General features: G+C 32.0%; 1 protein-coding gene across 37 annotated transcripts in view; it reads left to right on the top strand.

Annotated features, from left to right (window-relative positions):
- The window catches only part of ptprsa (protein tyrosine phosphatase receptor type Sa), a 204,921-nt gene that overhangs the window by 25,619 nt on the left and 161,216 nt on the right, over positions 1–18,086 (top strand). For 35 of the 37 annotated variants that reach the window (XM_042749811.1, XM_042749814.1, XM_042749810.1 and 32 more), the window contains exon 2: positions 15,334–15,445. The exons of 1 other annotated variant lie outside the window; for it this stretch is intronic. The gene's annotated coding sequence lies outside the window, so the exon portion shown is untranslated. The remainder of the gene's footprint in view (positions 1–15,333; positions 15,446–18,086) is intronic. One more of the 37 variants, XM_042749804.1, reaches the window with a different exon arrangement.

Genomic DNA, 18,086 nt, shown 5'->3' with positions numbered 1-18,086 from the left:
AAACTTGGACAATAGTCGTATGGACTACTTTAATAAATTTTTTTTGGAGTATTTATTTATTTATTGCAATATTTGGTGCTCAATTGCATCCATTCCTTTTAAATTCATTTGACTGAAAAGAGCAGCTTGAACAAATTCTCTGCAAAAGCATCTCATTTAGTGTATTTGATGTTAATTTGGATAAAAACAATCCACTAAATAACAAAAAAATTTATAGTAGTGCAAATATTAACAAAAATGTATAAAAAACAATCAACTAAATAGAACATACTATTTAAAAAAACAAAAAAAAAAAACCACTAAAAAACAACTTATTTAACTAAACCCAAAAACCAAGAACATAACGCTGTTTAAAATTTTTGACTGACCTGAATTGCTAACGAAGCTAAAAGCACGGCAAGCCGAGAAAACACCACAGTTAGCCACTTTCAACGTAAAGGGAGAGAAAAACAAGTTTGTAAGAACGTGAGGTTGAAGGCATGAATGAAGAGTGGACGGTGTTTTTTTTTTTCGATGCTCTGCAAGTAAGCTAGCCGGAGAGAGGTCATGAGCTCTATTGTCTCTCATATTCGACAGAATTGTAATTCAACCGGCGTGAGACTGATGACACATTCCTCCGTGCCGTCCGGGTCAACCGGGGGGGGGGGGAGCCGCTGGCATCCACTCACAGCATCCGGAGCCCCACGCTGAATGGCGTTTCCCCTTGGAGAAAAACAAAAACACACCAGGAAAAATGGATGGGTTTTTTGTCAGAGTTGGGCTTGCTGTGCGAAGGTTCCATTTTTATCTGAAGGACAGAGGGGGTCCGAGACATGAGGATGGATAGCACAGGTAGTTACTGTTGAACAAAGAGTTTAAACAACGGCAAAACTGGAGGTTAAGACGGACTGGTTCCTTGAATGACTGTGGTGGTAGAAACCGCTTAAATTATTTAGCAGATTAATGAATTAAACTAAATTTTGAGGTAGAAAACTTTTGTGTTAATGTGTATTTTTGTTCGTTTTAGTAAATAAAAATTATTTAGCAGATTGGTATTGTTCAAATTAATGTAAATAACCCTGAAAATAATATTTCTGTCATTATTTACACACTCCATGTGGTTTTTAACTTTCTTCTGTAAGGCACAAAACAAGATGTTTTGAAGAATGTTCAAGCTGCTCTTTTCCGTAAAATTAAGATATTAAGTGTTGTTTTCTGGAAAAAATATAAAAATTGTGTGAGTTTTTGCTTTAATGGGGTCATAAAAATAACACTGATTGAATTAAAGTTTATTTTTCTGACCCACTGGAAGATATTTTTCTTGTTTTAAGCATAAGCTTTATTTTTTTTTTTTTTTTTTTTTAATTCATTTAGTATATTCAAGTTTGAAAGTAAAACTACAAAAAGAAAGGATTTTCAGCTGTGAAATTGAAACTCCATTGGGATTTATAGCTTAAAAAAAGATTTTAGCATAATGTTATTGTCTTGTGTGTGGTTTTAGTAAATAGTAGTCAGTTAGCATATTGTTTTTGTCCAAATTACCATTTTAATATGCACCAATAATACAAAATTAAATATTTATAATCCAATTTTCAATCAACCCCTTTTGACTTAAAATCAACATAAAAAAACAAAATCACATGAAAAAAATAATTTTCAACCAAAACCAATAAATAATATCCAAATACTCAAGTAACACATTTTGTCTGCGTGAAGATATAAATATCAGTCCTCTGTTCTCTGAACAAAAATTTTTGTTTATTTTTTTTTTTGTCTTAAAGCCAAGATAGTAGCTCAGACATGATAGTGTTAGTTAGGCTTTGTAATTCAGAAACCGAAGATTTATATCGGAGTATGCAATAACACATAAATTTTGGAAGTAAAAATAATATTTTCTTGGCTGCCTTTCTGTGCCGCATGAAAATGTAATTTTTTCCTGGACATCGGGGATTCATAGCCCTCAGTTGAGGGTTCAAACTTAACGACTTAGAAAGTGACTGTAAATTAATAAGTCTTACATTTTCATTGATTGTTTTATTGGTTTTCTTCTGCGGTGGCTGCTTGACTGAGATCGGCTGCTTTAGCTTATTTTCATACAAACAACAACAATAGTTAATTAACATTAAAAAAAAAATCTAATATTCAGTTACAAATATCAACATTTGTTGATCATCAAAAAAAATAACTAATAATAATAATACATCATCATCAATAATTATTCCACAACATTATAATATTGTCAACAATAAAATAACAACTTCACCACAATTATATTACCACAGTCTAACAATAAATTACACCAAATAAAGCTTATATACATAGATTACACTAAAAATAGTAACAAACTTAGTACTCCAAATGCAACACAGTGCATGCAACAAATATTACACTTAAATATTGCCTTCTAATTAAAAAAGCTGACTTTTATTAATGGATTCTTTTTAAAATGAATTTTGTGAGCTTTTAGCAGTCTATTAAAATACACTTCTCATAAATTTGTTTCTAAGTAAAATTTTCTTGTCTGATAGATGTTTATTTTTTATAAAAAACATTTTATATAATGTATTATAAACACTTATATTAATTATAATTGTAAATAATTTTTGTTAAATATTATTAAATAGCATTCAATGATAATATATTGTATAGTGACTAGCAATGCCTTATATTTTTATTATTTTAAATAATTACACAGTTCAAATAATATTTAAACATCATTAATGGAAAATAAACTTACTTATTTACTTATTTCATGTATCTTTTATTTCAAAATTATGTAAGTAAAAATAAATAAAAAAATAACACCAAACAAATCCCACAACATAATTGACCCAAATCATTAATCTAAAAAAAAAATCTAAAAAAAAAACTTGAATAAACCAATTGCAAAAACCAATAACAATTAAACATATTATCATAAATCACAGCATACATACTCAAATATTTATGATTCTAATTAAATTTACATAGTTTTAAATGTTACATTTATCATTTAATACATTTTTAGATTTTTTACTGGAAGAAATATATATTACAAAAATTATTATATTAATTATTAATTTAAATAATTTATATAATATTTTTTTTAAGAAAATATTTTTAAATCCTTTAAACAAAAAAGAAAAAATCAATCTAACATAAGCTGTTTAAGATAATATATCTAGAATTAAGCCTTCTTGTTTTAAGTAATATTTCTTGCAGTTTTTTTTTACTAATCAATGCATACGTACTGCAAAGAATAGTAAAAGTAGTACCTAGATATTGCTTTTGCATCGTCGGGAAAGTGGTTGTTTATTTTAGTTAATTTGAACGCCTCAGATGCTGTTTGTAGTTGTAATTTAGCCGTAAACGAGTTCACAGAAACTTCAAGGTCGGCTCGTTTGCATGCGTCGCTTCAGCTCGTGTGATTTTTCTTTGTTGTAATGGCGTTATCCAAAGTTATTTACAGTTGTGTGTTTTAATGAACGAGGCGGCCGGGAGCTTCTGCGTGAGATTGAGACAAATGTTTGTGTGTCGGCGCAAGCACTCGGCTGATTAACTCGCACGGGACACCTTTTTATCTGCTGCGCCGTTTGATGTATGACATCTTTTTAAGACGCGGTCGAATGCACTATTCACAGGCCTTTTCCATTTGCCCAGGGGCCCTTCTCTCAGCAGACTACAAAGAAAACATCACCACCGTGTCCTGCGTTACATGCGTCAAAAATCCCAAAAAACACAAAAAACACAAAGAAAAAAAAACAAAACATAAGGGAAAATCAATTATGGCCACACAGGAGACTCAGGGCACTTTGTTCATCTTATCGGAAATTCTGCGTCGTTTCTGTCAATGAGAACTCACTGTCAGCATCATTTATTTGTATCTTTGAGTTTTGTGTTGTGCTTTAAGTGCATTTCTCGCTGGTTATGTCTCTCTGAAAACTCTGTAGTTGTAATAAGTACATCTCTCCGCTGGTTATGTTTTGCTGGAAACGCTGGAGTTGTTGGTTTCACGTGTCCAGATTTCCCATGAATACACTTCATGCAGAAAATTCACAGCAAGAATGCATACAATTGTCTTCACTTCCAAATCAACATCATAATACACTAGATACAATATTTAACAACTGTTTTTTATGTCAACGAAATTATTACATTTTCTTATATCTGATTTTTAAATTATTTTACAAATGACTAACAGTAGCTGATTGTGTTTGTTGCTGATTTTTGTGTGTAATCCATTATATATATATATATATATATATTATACGATATATTTATATAATATATATATATAATATATATAGTATATAATATAAACAAATATTTTTTGATTATTTTCATTATTTAAAATTTTTTAATACATTACGTTGTTTAATAAATATATATATAGATTAGTATAATATTACCACAGTAGATTTTATGAAATTAATGTTATGAAAAAAGTTGATTATTACATTTTATCATTATTATATTTATATGTATTATATAGTAATAGATAGTATAATTTTAATTTTACTTACTTAAAAATGTGTATTTTAATTTATTTATATATTTATTTCACCTTTATTTATTGTTCTATCTAACTTTTATAATCTTGCCTAATTGGCTTACCTTTATATATATTTACATATTATAATATATTACAGGTATAAACAACTTAAAACCAAGTGGGGAAAAAAATAAAAAAATACAAATAAAAACATAAAATATATTTATAACTTTTTCACTCATTTACAGTAAAAAACTTAAAACAAAGACCAAGAAAAAAAAAAAAAAAATAAAAACATATGCAGTTTTCCTTGTGAGATTCTCTTGTGAAGAGTTATTTCTATATTTTTTAAATATTTTTAGGTCGTTAGCGTTCCTTTATGATATTGTCCTTTTTGGTGCTGTCATAATGTTTTCTCTCGCAACTTTTACCCCCATTTTATTGTTTCTTTAAAAATATAAGATAAATAATAAAAACATATTAGATAAAATATATCATAATAACGTTTTTTTACCACAACTAAAAGTTATTTCTAATCTTTTGTGATAAATTTGTCATTGTGGACCAGTCAGTGTTACAAGACCATCACAGGTTCCTCCTTTATTCTATTGTCATCTTTAGCCTAACGTCCTGCACATAAAAGACCGTCCTGCACATAGGGAGCATCACAGGATGTTTTGTGTTGTAGATCACATCTGTGTGGCGTCTCCAGGCTCTCCTGCTTCCCTGATTGACAGTAATTATATGAGGAACAGCTGATATCCCCATAAGAGACCCTCAGCGGTGTCCGTTACAGTCAGCGCAGCGAACAGCTAATCTCCTCCCTCCGAACGCTAACAAACACCAATATTTCATCCTTCATCAAACCACAAAAATCCAATTAAAACACAAAACGCTTCCTGTGCTTGTCAGGAAATAAAAAGCTATAGAGAAATATGGCATTGTCCATCAGTGACTCACACTGTAGCATAAATCACGTTAACTATCACTTCATACTCGCTTCATTAAAGACTCATCAAAGACTTTTCGTTAAGTTGTGGTTTTGTATCTTGATGCTTTATGCTATGCTGTGATTCATGTAGATTCAAGGCTTATAATCTTTTATTGAAGAATATCATTGAAAAAAAGCTATCATTGTCTGGATTCAAATTTTAGCTAGTTAGCGTAGCATCGTTAGCTTCACTTTGATGTCATTTTCAGATACATCAACTACTACATCAAAACCAGATCAAAATTATATTGTTATATATATTGTGAAATCAATTTTCAATAAAATTTAGCGTTTCTATAGCAGTTATAGTATTTATAATATGATACTAAGCTGTTAGCTTCGTAACTAAACACTAAATGAAAACACAAAGGGGAAATGTTTAATTTGATCGTTTTAGCTTCTGCAATGTAATATGTCATTAAAAACATACTAGTTAACATTTACTTCATTAACAATAGATACAACGAAAATTAAAATATATATAGAGTATATCTTTTTTAATCAGGCATTGAATAAAGTATCTGTAGAAGTTGTTTTAGCCAATCAAATGGCTTTATTGAGGAAGAAGGATTGAATTTTGAATTAGCCGCGTATCGTTAATATTTTGTTATATCCTAGTATTTCGTTTTAAAGGCTCTTAAAGTGTGACAAGATTTACATTTCTCCTGTATGTGTTGTGAAGCCAAATTTCAGGAGGGTTTGGGACTTAAGTTAATGGTACATTAGCTATAAAGACAGTTGAAGAAACTGACATCCACAGAAACAACCAACACCTCCTGATCCTCCGTTTATCTCCATTGTGTTTGCTTAAAAACATTGTGTTTGCTTGAAAACATCAAGCGACGCCGCCCACTCCAAAACACATTCTAACATCTCCGTTTATCTGCATCGTGTTTGCTTGAAAACATCAAGCGACGCCGCCCTCGCTAATCCACATGCTAACAGGAAACGACTTTTTAATATAGTCGTATATCGTTATTATTTCGCCATATTATAGTAGTTGTTTACAGTAGTTCTGAAGGCTCTTAAAGTGTGAAATAGACTTTCAAATATTTATCATGTCTGCTGTGTTTGATGCCAAATTTCAGGAGGTTTTGAAACTTGCTACGTTATTGGTATATTAGCTAGTTAGCATCGTCAAGATGTCATTTATGTAAGCAGTGTAGCAGCTTGATGCTGGTCACATTCATTATAGCGTCGTCTGATTCACAAATCCACAACGTTACTTTGACCTCTCAGTCGCTGTTGGCCTATTGTGTTTTGCTTGTAAAAACCTCCTGCTAATTCCCAGTGTCCGATTGTTTTGAAATCACCCCGCCATATTCTAGTAGATGTATTCCCAGTGTCTGATTTTGTTTTGAATGCTCTCAAAGTGACTTTTATTTCTCCTGTCTGCTGTCTCTAACATCAAAGCTCAGGAATGAAGTGCCGGGACTTGCTAAATTAGCCCGTTAGCATTATCAGGACTTCGTTGATGCTAGCAGCTCTGGAGTTGCTAGTCACATGACATTTAGTTTTAGTAGATTGACATCCACAATGTTAGCTTTCTCCAGGCACTGTTGGTTTCCGTTGCGTTTGCGTTGGCTCGTATATGTCAAGTGAAGCCGCCCTCTCCGATCCGCGTGCTAACAGGAAATGACTTTAGCTCCGGCCGTGGGAATTGAACTTGCCGTGAAATCAATAGCTGTTGAAAAATCCCTTTCACAGACTGACAGTACCATCCCTTCCACATCCGCTTCACTTCTCGGAGTGAGGTGAACAAGTTAGCATGCTAGCAGCGGCTGGATGGCGGTTTTCCAAGGCTAAAGCGTATGTTCTTTTGACCCCGACCGGCCTGGTTTCCCGGCGGTGACTACATCCATCCATTATGATGTTGTCGCTGAGGGCAAGGTCCTGCCCTGTTGAACGCTGGAGCAGGGGCCGCGCTAATGCCCTCCCGGGGCTGATAATAGTTTAAGCCTTATCCATTCCATACCCCATCCCTACTATAAGAACACCACACCCACTTAACGCAGCGCACCCCACCCCTCACGACAACCAAGCCCAAAAACCTGTCTACTTACTAATCTAAGCTGAGAGATGGGAAGCTGCCAGCATCCATTTAGCTAGCTGAATTTCTGATGAGTGTTGTCGATGTATCAGAGCTGGTTTCTGTAAAAAGGGCCGATTGTGTTGTAATGAATGGAGTTGTGGTGACGCTAACAGCGTAGATGAAGTTCGCTGTGTGGGTTTTATGCTAATGGAGGCTTTTATACACGCTAGTTCGTGAACTGGTGCTTATTCAGATCCAGATTAATTTAAAAACGCCACTGATGAATGATTTTCAGGATATTCTGTTTGCGTTAGTGGTCCTTAGATGCTGTGAGCTTGCTGTTTGAATTAAATGTGATGAGAGAACAGGCTCGGCGGTGTTAAATGATGATTTGAAGAAAAAATCTGTTGTGACGCGTTGCAAATAAATGAACTGATTTTTTTAAATGAATCAGTTGAAAAGTTAACAATTTTAATGATTTATCATTTTAATATTGATTTTTAAGTATGAAAATGTTTTAAATATATTATATTTAATATATTTCATTATATTAAAAATTGTATAATGTTATAATGAAAGTACAAACATTTACGAGTGAATCAATAAAAAAAAGCCTCAAATCAGTCTTGAACTCAGTTAATAGTCTAATTAAATATTAATATTTCAGAACTGATTAATAAATAAACATTAACATTAAAATAAACATTTTAATAAAATGAGTATTTTCATTCAAAATATTAGAATTAATTTCATTTATAAAAAGTAAATATTTAATTGGAGTTTTTATATTATATATTTAAAGTTAATTATTAGGAATTAGTCATTTACATTTTTTTACATATGAAAAAAAACTTTTCAAATAAAAAAGTATGTACATAATATTATTAAAATTAAAATTACTTAAAAAATAAAAACTAAAATAAAAAAATTAAGATAGTTATAATTAACAAAAATATTCATCTAAAATAAAATTTAAATTAAAATGTAATTAAACATTAATTGTTAACAGTTAAACAATTAATGTTTAATTACATTTTATTCTTAAGAATATATTATAATTGTAAATATTACAATTTATTATTATACAAAAATAATTGTATATATTTTTATATAAAAAGTTAGTTTGTTTATAAATTATGCTAAACAAGAATTTTTGTCTATTATAGTATATGTATATTTATGCTGGTGTGCTATTTCAAAATGACTTAGTTATTTGTAATTCCCACCCGTAATATTATCATCATCAGACAGTTTTGTCCAGCAGAAACTACAGTGTGTAACAGAAGTGTACGTCAGAAACGGAGATGGCTGGCATCAGGAGGAGAGTGAGGCTCTTAGCGGTGATGCTAGTCGCTGCGCTGGAATACAGACACGCAACTCAATACAGAACACAGCACGCAACAGTGAAAATCAATTACCAACACAAAAAAAAGCCTTTACACACACGTTGACTGTACTTGCTTTAAATCAGCCAGAAATTGAATTTGGATGAATTGCTTCCTGGTTACGGTGATGTTCGCTGTTACCTCGCTCTCGCGTTTTAAGTGGTTTTTCCTTCCACTTTCCTTAGCACCGTTTAAGTGCATGTTGAGAGTAAACAGTGACGGATACAAATCTTCAAATGGGATTCTGGGAAGGTGGAAGCAAAACCAGAAGAAATAAAAGAAAGCTTCTCTTCTATTTATTACATACATAAAAAAAAAGTTTTGATGAAAAAAAAAGGATTGATGAGTAGCAGGGTTTATCCACATCAAGTCTTTGATTAATGATTTCATATATTTACTATAAATTTTAAGAATATAAGTATATTATTATAATAAAATAATATATATTTTTCAATTATAAATTTCTTTACATTTTTAGGAATATTTTTATTCATTTTTTTAAATAATTTTTTTTATTATTAATAGAACTATTGTTCATATTTTCTAATATAAATAACATGAGTATATTGCAAACAATATTTTTCATATTTTTTAATTGTAATTGTCTTTAAACAAAAGCAACAGCAACAAAAGCATCAATAATAAATGTTTAAAGTTTTTTAATAATATTTAGATTTTTTTTTTTAAATAATGATTACATTAATGGCAATATTTTAAATATTTTTCAGTGATATTCTTATTTAAAAAAAATAAAATAATAGACCCAAATATTAATAATAAATAAATAAAACAATATAAAAAATATTTTTATTTATTTTTAAGAAAAATAAAATAAAAATAACAACAATAACATTTTATTTGTAATTATATTTTCTTTAATAATAATAATAAAATAATAATAATAATATATTTTTTAGTTTTTTTTTTTTTTTAAATTGTATAATAATAATAATAATAATAATAATAATAATAATAATAATAATACATGTTCAATGGCCGCCGGTTAGCATTTACGTACGGTTCAACTTCTTTTGGTTTTTCTGTTTGACTCTAGATCTTCTCGTGATTGAATGAAAATAGTCCTAAAAAGTGCATATATATGTATAGAATATTATTGTGTCTGCTCATTAAAATAAAAAGTTCTGTCTAAACACAGTAGAATTACTGTATTAAACTAACAAGGTTCATGGATACAATAATGAGAATGCAAAAACATTAAAACATCAGGATGCATTACAAACAAATAATGAAAGAAATTATCTTCATGCAAACAACTCTGTTGTTTTTTCTCAGTGTACGAGTGTTTTGGTCGTGTTTTGGTCTCTGCAATCTTGCATCCTCTCTTCGCACTACCAGACTGGTTCTATTAACTAAAACAAACACAAAGAAAACGCTTGGCGTTCACACTTCAAACCGAAACGCAGTCCTCTTCAGGCCGTCCTACTTTAGGAGTGGACTCTTTCTGAGTAAGGAACAGCAGTAATGGCCTCTATTGTGCTTTGGCGTCGCAGCGCGGTGTATGTTCATCAATAGAAGCTGACCGAGAGAATCTTGCACAATAAAGCACGGATGGCAATATAAATCAAATTAGAGCCACGGGTAGATTCATATCTGGTGTCTGAGGCTGGAGTAACTCTTGCCATTGCACTCAACAGCAAGGATGATTACAATCCGGCGTTCCGAGTTTCCAGCTTACTAATAGGCACCTTCGCTAAATGCCTCCAAGTTTAATTTCCACAGGAACAAAGATCACATCTGAGGAGGATCACGTGGCACTAATTTATTTAAGGAGCCCAACGGGTTATTTTCGCCTGCGCGCGGCCAGAAATGGGACACCGTCCCGAGTGTGGATGAAGGGATTTGGGAGATCATGTGCTTGATCGAGACCTAGATCAGTTGATTTCTCAACTGGTTTCACTTTACGATCCAGATTGGATGTCAAAGTTGTCCAACAGAACCAGAAAACATTACATATATTATATATATATATATATATATATAATATATATATAATTATAATATTATTTTTTAGTTTGACATTTTTCTAATTTTTGTAGTATTAAATGTCTGTATTTAAATATTTTAAAAATATATAAATTAATATTTTAAATTATATTAAATGTCTGTATTTTTACATCAAGTTTTTTATATATATTTTAGTTTTATTTTAATTTTAACTTTTAGTAAATTTTAAAGTTTTTGCCATTGATATATATTTTTAATGGTCTATATTTTTATTTTCATTTAAGTTATTTTAGTACATCAAGTTTTTTATATTTTTATATATTAATTAATATATTTTTATAGATTTACATTTTAAACTTTTAGTAATTTTGTGTTTTGCCATTTTCATGTATTTTTTTTATCTGTAGTCTTTTATTAATTTTTATTGTAGTTTTAGTTATTTTAGTACATTAAGTTTTTATATATTTATATATTTTCATTTTACATCTTAATTTTAAACATTTAGTCGTTTTAAAGTTATTTAACAGTTATTGTATTTCAAGTAATGCAATTTTTATGGTTTAGTTTAACTATCATAACCCTAGCTAGTTCAATTCAAGTTTTTCTTCTTTCTTTCTTTTTTCTTTTCTTTTTTTTATTTTAACTGTCTGACAAATTTACATAGCAAAGTACTATTTTAACCACATTTTCTCTGTCTATTTTCAGTGCCTATTTTCTATTTTCAGAAAAATTTCATTATTGTAATATGAAAAAAAAGAGATATATTTATTTACATAGCAAAGTACTTTAACTTATACATTAATCATTGAATAAATTAAAATTACAAAATACCAAAAAAACCAGAACGACAAATTACACCAAAACATATAAAAAAAAACAAAAAACAGAATAAAAAGTATTTTAACAATCAAAACTAATTTTAAACTGTAATCAAATTCAAAATGAGTTTTGGTTGGACGCGCTACTTTTGTGGTCACCAACAAACGATACAAGAAGCATTACTCTTTTCTTTTGAACGCCATTTGTATTATATTATGATTTTATAAAGTTAGCGGCATATTCTCATCAGCAATCGGCATAGTTAGCCCTCCCGTGTCCCTCAGAAAGCAGCTGGGATTGAGTCCTAACCTGCTGGTTGAGATCCGCTGCTCTTGAATATCAATCTGTGTACTTCCTGACTGAATATATGTCTTTCTGAAAACAGATGGTTTTATCATAGCACCCCGCGCTCTTTCGCCGTGTTATTTGACTTCACAATCTCCTCCGAATGATCTGATATAGTGTCGCGCCCCGCGAGCGGGAAAAGAGCGCGCCAGAATGTCAACGGCTTCGCGCCGCTATAAACGATCCCTGGCTTTTCATTTCCATAAAAGCCTCCGGATCCCCTCAAACGCCATCACACAACACAAGAAAATTGTCACATCAATCATCAGCAATCATTCAGTGGCTCTCGCGTGCTGCGGCTCACTCACGCGGGTTATTTACAGGGGTTTTGATCCGCAGTAATGTTTTAAATTCGCCATCAAAGCCGCTATTTATCCGCGGACGGCGGCATCATAAGGCTCGTTTCTAATGAGGCTGGATTAACGTGGATGATCCGGCTCTGGCAAGATTCTGTCCGGCGTTCCTGATTGCGAACCTACCCTAAACCTACCAAAATACCGGTCAAAGGCATCCCAGCTAACCGGTGGAATTCGGCATATACCACAAATCCACTTCATGCTGGCACAAGTGAGATGGAGTCATAATAATAAACTAAATGATTTCTCGGTCACACCCCCTCTGCTCGCGCAGGATAAACACAGATTATGTGCATATATAACCACAAAAAAACTTCATACTAATCTCATGCTGGCATTTTAATAAAAAACTACTCAAAAACTCCATTTTTAAAGTGAACATTCTCTTACATCATTCTCTCAATATATACCAACCAAAAATTAACCAGACACTAAATTCCACTATAGTGTCACTTCTGTTATGTAGTTGAAATGATTGAAATGACATTTTTAGAACAAATGGCCGACTCTTATTTGTATTGCGAAGTCTAATGTCATAGCAAGCACGTTAAAATTAATTTGTATTTTCATAGTTTTTGCATAATTTGTCAAAAATACAACTTGACTGGAAATTACACCATCACAATTATAGATAACATTTTTTTGGGGAGCCCTTGATGTCTGTATACATGCATTATTATTATTATTGTCATCATAATTTAAAAAATATGAATTATTAAAAATAATATTAATATTAAAATATAATTTAAAAGGATTCAAAAATATTTATGTTTAACTGTAAAGTAATAATAATAATTATCATTTTAAAATTGTAAAAAAAAAAAATATTAAAATGTATCTTCTTCTTATTATTATTATTGTGATATTTTTCCTAACAAGCACATTAAACTGCTATGCAGTAATGATAAATTATCATGTTAAGACAAAAATACATAAATTTACACAGAAGAGCGTACGCAGTTTGCGTTCTGCAGATGTGGAGAGACACAGAGGAGACAATTGTTGAATAAAGTCGTTGTGAGCTGACCACAGAGCTACGACCATGTGGAGAGAAGAGACACAGAGGAGACGAATGTGTGAATAAAGTTGTTGTCTTTGTTTTCTTCACGGACAAAAAGTATTCTTGTCGCTGTCATAACGTTACGGTTGAATCACTGATGGCAGATGGACTATTCTGACGATATCTTTCATACTTTTCTGGACCTTGACACTGTTATTTACTTGGCAGTCTATGGGACTGTCACAAGCCTCCCGGTTTTCATCCAAAATATCTTAAATTGTGTTCTGAAGAAGAAAGAAAGCTTTTACGAGTTTGGAACGACATGGGGGTAAGTGATTAATGACAAAATTTTCATTTTGGGGTGGAGTAACCCTTTAACATATTTCCATCTCATATCTCATTTTAAGTTCTTCTGAAGCTGTTGTTTCATTGGCAAACAAGAACAGTAACTTTTGATGAAACTTTATCGGTGGCAAATTTGTCGGTTGTTGTTTATGGTTGTTTTCACACCATAAATATAGGCCTATACTTTTTACAATGAAATTTGTTACTTTCACCAAAAAAAAAAAAAACAACAACGACAAAAATCCTATCGTAATTAATCCGACGAGTCCATTCCCCATATGGCATGAGATTTTCCAGGTTTTCCAGGCTCTCCGGACATGAGCAATGAGGCGTTTGGCCATAAACAGGTGTGGAGCGACTGATTTATCGTAATTAATCCGACGAGTCCATTCCTCCGGCTGCGATGCATCTGCGGCCGAGAGCTCTTCCCAATGTCACCATGTCAGCCAAGGGCAATGAGATTACTCTGATTAAAAAACTCACAATAATTAATTTTTTTAGGGATTCCAGCTTTGGAGAGCTGGGTAATGAGGCGGATCATGAGGATGCGCGTCTGGGGTCGCGGCGCGCTAAAGATCTGCTCATTTGGACTGTAGTCATTGAGCTACAGCTGTCTGATACAGCCGTCCAGATCAACAACAACAAGAACTGGCAGGCCAAGCCGTAATTATTATTTTCCAGTTATGGAAAAGCTGGCTGTTTTTAATGGAGACCAGTGGCACTTATCTGGCCAAAACAGGCCCGCTAATAAAACTTGAGTCGAGATGGAGAGATTTATTCCTGGAGAAAACAAGAGCGCTTGAAATGAAGGAGCGAATCCGTCTAACGTTGCTGTATTTACACACTAGAGATCATCAGAACATAGAGGTCATGTGACGTAAATAATACCTTTTATATAAAGATACTATTACAATATGAATTTTATTAATGTTATATATTGATTCTAATCACTTTAATATTTTATATTAATATATAATACATATTTAACATTATATTATATTAATATATTTATATATTTAGTATGTATTTTAACAAAACGAATAAAAATTTGTTAATAAAGTGGTTAAATTGGATTTATTATAATAGTAAAAGTTATAATAATAATAATAATAATAATAATAATAGTTATATATGTAATTAATGTGTTATATGTTAATTTTAATATTGTAACATTTGTTATGAATATATTATTGATAAATGATTTAATATTAATACATGTTATGTTACGTGTAATATTTTAATTGTAATACTTGTGATATTTAATATTGATATATTGTTTATAAATTTGATATGACGTATATTAATATTAATGTATTGTTAATATAATATTAAATGTATATCTTAAAATGTTTAGTATGTTTTTTAATCAAATTAATGAATTAAAATATTTATCTAGTTAGTTGTTTTGTGGTTAATTTTACCTTGGCATGTGAAGTGTGAGGTATAGCTGAGATTGTTTGAGAAATGTATTTGAGCAGGTTGTGAGACGTCTTCATGAATTTCGATACGTCTTCATGAATGTCGTTGCTGTATGTGAGGAGAATTTCTTTACAATATCTCAATTCGAGCAGGTTGTGAGACGTCTTCATGAATGTCGTTGCTGTATGTGAGGAGCTGTTTTTGAGAATTTCTCCCTGTTCTTCAGCAGGAGCTGCAGTATCCGGAGGACAGCGTCAGGCAAATGTTCCCAGGAGTGCCGATGAAAACACATGAGCCATAAGTTTTGCCTGACTTTGGCACGAGGATCTATTTATCTGGTAACTGAATCAATTTGCTCTTCATTGTGCTGTGACCTCTGGGGCTTCTGCTCGATGCGGTCACCACAACACTCCCAAAGTCACCCGCGCTCACTGCAGATCTGCTTTCACATCCATCTGAGCCTCTTCACTGCTGAAAACATGCATTTACACACACTGACTTCTGTTTTTTAAATAACAATTAAAAAAATATAATAAACAATTAACTGTTATTAATATTATATAAACAATTATTATTATTATTATTATTATTCTGCATTGATATTACAATTGTTTTTAAACAATTAAGCAGATTTTACCCACAAATTCTCTTTACCTTAATGCAAAAAAAAAAAAAAATCTCGTTCTTGTTACCGTAATACAGTAATGAAAAAAATAATCTTGTCTTGACGCAACTTAAATTGAATTTACAAAATATAATTTTCAAAACTACTACAGGTACATACTTTATTTATTTATTTATTTTAAGAAATGAGAATTTGAGGTTTAAATGTGCTTAATTATAATGAAAATATGTGTTGCAATGCAAACTATCATCATTTATTTTTTATTTTTATACAAAAATAGTAAATTATTTTAGACTTTAAATCATTATTAAATAATTATTACATTTTTAATTAATAAAGTATTAATATACAAATTATTTCTTTATTTTTTATTTTATTTTTCTTGTATTAGCTTACAATCATTATGTGTATTACGAATTATAATCTTTATAATGCATTTTTATTATTAATAATTTTTATTATTAATTTGTAAAGAATAAAAAATAATATGTTTAAAAACATTTATTAAAAACGTGTTAACTGATTCATAAATTAATACATAGAGTATTTAGTTAGTGGTAAAGTTGACCCAATAATAATAACATGCATGAATTAAATTAATGTTGCTTATATATAAAATTATTATAAATTTATTTAAATATTTAGTATTTTAACAAAATTTATGTAATTTTTATTGTATTTTATTTTTATTGTATTTTATTGTATAGTTAAATTGACCTGTGCATGTGTAGACTTTTCAGTTCAGCTTCAATGTGTATCATGAATTATTTAAATGCATTATGTTAATAATAATAATTATATTTAAAACAACAGCTTCCAGAGTTATATTGCATGCATATATATATATATATATATCCGAGCTTCAAGTGAAGTGCTGCTGAAATATATATATATATATATCCGAGCTTCAAGTGAAGTGCTGCTGACTATACAGTGTACATTTTTTTAATTCTAGCTGAAGAAGAGTAAAATGGGTGCGGGACATGCACCTCACTCTCTTCCCATCACGCTTGTGCTTCTGAAAGTGTGCTCCGCACTCCTCCTGTGCCTCTATGAAGCCTTTTGCACACTGTTTTTCATCACACTTCCACCATCTCCCGATTTACCCTGCACCATGATGCTCGGCCATCTGTCGCGCGGTGACCATTTCCCATGCCAGTGTTTTAGAGGGGCCCCGAGAAAACCGGCTACATTTAGACTCTTATTAGCACGCGCTCAAGTGCGCGACACACTACGATACATCACAGCCCTTCATACGGCCCGCCGTCCTCTCCTCACACAGAGGCTAATGTACTGTCACATCCCCCCGGCGGGCTAGCGCTAACGTTAGCTCACAGCTATGCTATATTCAGCCTGATTAATGAAGCGTCTGACGGAGGGAGCGTCTGCTGTGAGGGAGCGCGTGTGTGCCGAATAAATGTCGTACATTAAACAAATTCCCAGCGCGGGGCACTGGCTCGTTTTGGCAGCCGAAGCTGAGAGGGCGCCGTGCAGCCCACCCTCCCTGTCCCGAGGCCTTGTGGGGACCTCTTGCGACACTCAGTGGTTATGATTGGGTAGTCTCGAATTAAAGCGTCCCGTCAGGACGAGGAATCATGTCCACCCGCTGTCTGGCTGGCTGGCTGGTTGTCGTGGAAACCACGTCCGGAAGGAGGCTGAGGCTCATCTATGGGCAGAGAGAGAGGGAGAATGAGCTGAGAGATAAAGGACAAAAAAACTCGCTAGAGCTTGTTTCTGACAGTACTACACGAGCGGGAAAATTATGCATTGGCGATAAAAAATTGAGGAATTCGTTGGACATTTTTAAAGTGAGAGCACTTGGTTCTGAGTGTTTATGTAGTGTGTCTGAAATCATAATATGACACAGTTATGCATTGAAGCATGCAACAGGATCTCAGGTTTACTGTTAGTGTTACTGTTTACTGTTGCCTTAGCAATTAATAAGCGGAAATAGAAATTTGTTGGACATTTTAAAAGTGAGGACTTTCGTTATTTTGTTTTTGCATTTTAAAATGAGTCTGCAATCCATAACATGACATAATATTTATAATTGTACCGCAACAGGATCTCAAATTTGCATTACTGCCGCATTAGCGATAAATTAGCAAAAGTAAAAATTGGTTTTAAAAGCCATGACAGTTGACTTTGTGTGTTTTTGTGTTGCAAGATCTCACACAGTAGTGCATGTAGCGTGCAACAGGCTTCAAGTTTCGTGTTAGTTATATGTTACTGTTGAGTTAGCGGCCTAGAAATGTTAGCGGGAAATAGAAATTTGTTCGGAAATTTTAAAAGCAACTTTTGTGAAGTTTTGCATTCTTGAAACACACGGTGTCTGCAATCCATTACATGACCAC

The sequence above is a fragment of the Cyprinus carpio genome, chromosome B22 (genome assembly GCF_018340385.1).
Source record: "Cyprinus carpio isolate SPL01 chromosome B22, ASM1834038v1, whole genome shotgun sequence".
NCBI lineage: Eukaryota > Metazoa > Chordata > Actinopteri > Cypriniformes > Cyprinidae > Cyprinus > Cyprinus carpio.
The sequence above is the reverse complement of the archived record's forward strand: the minus strand, read 5'-3'. Positions and strand labels throughout refer to the sequence as shown.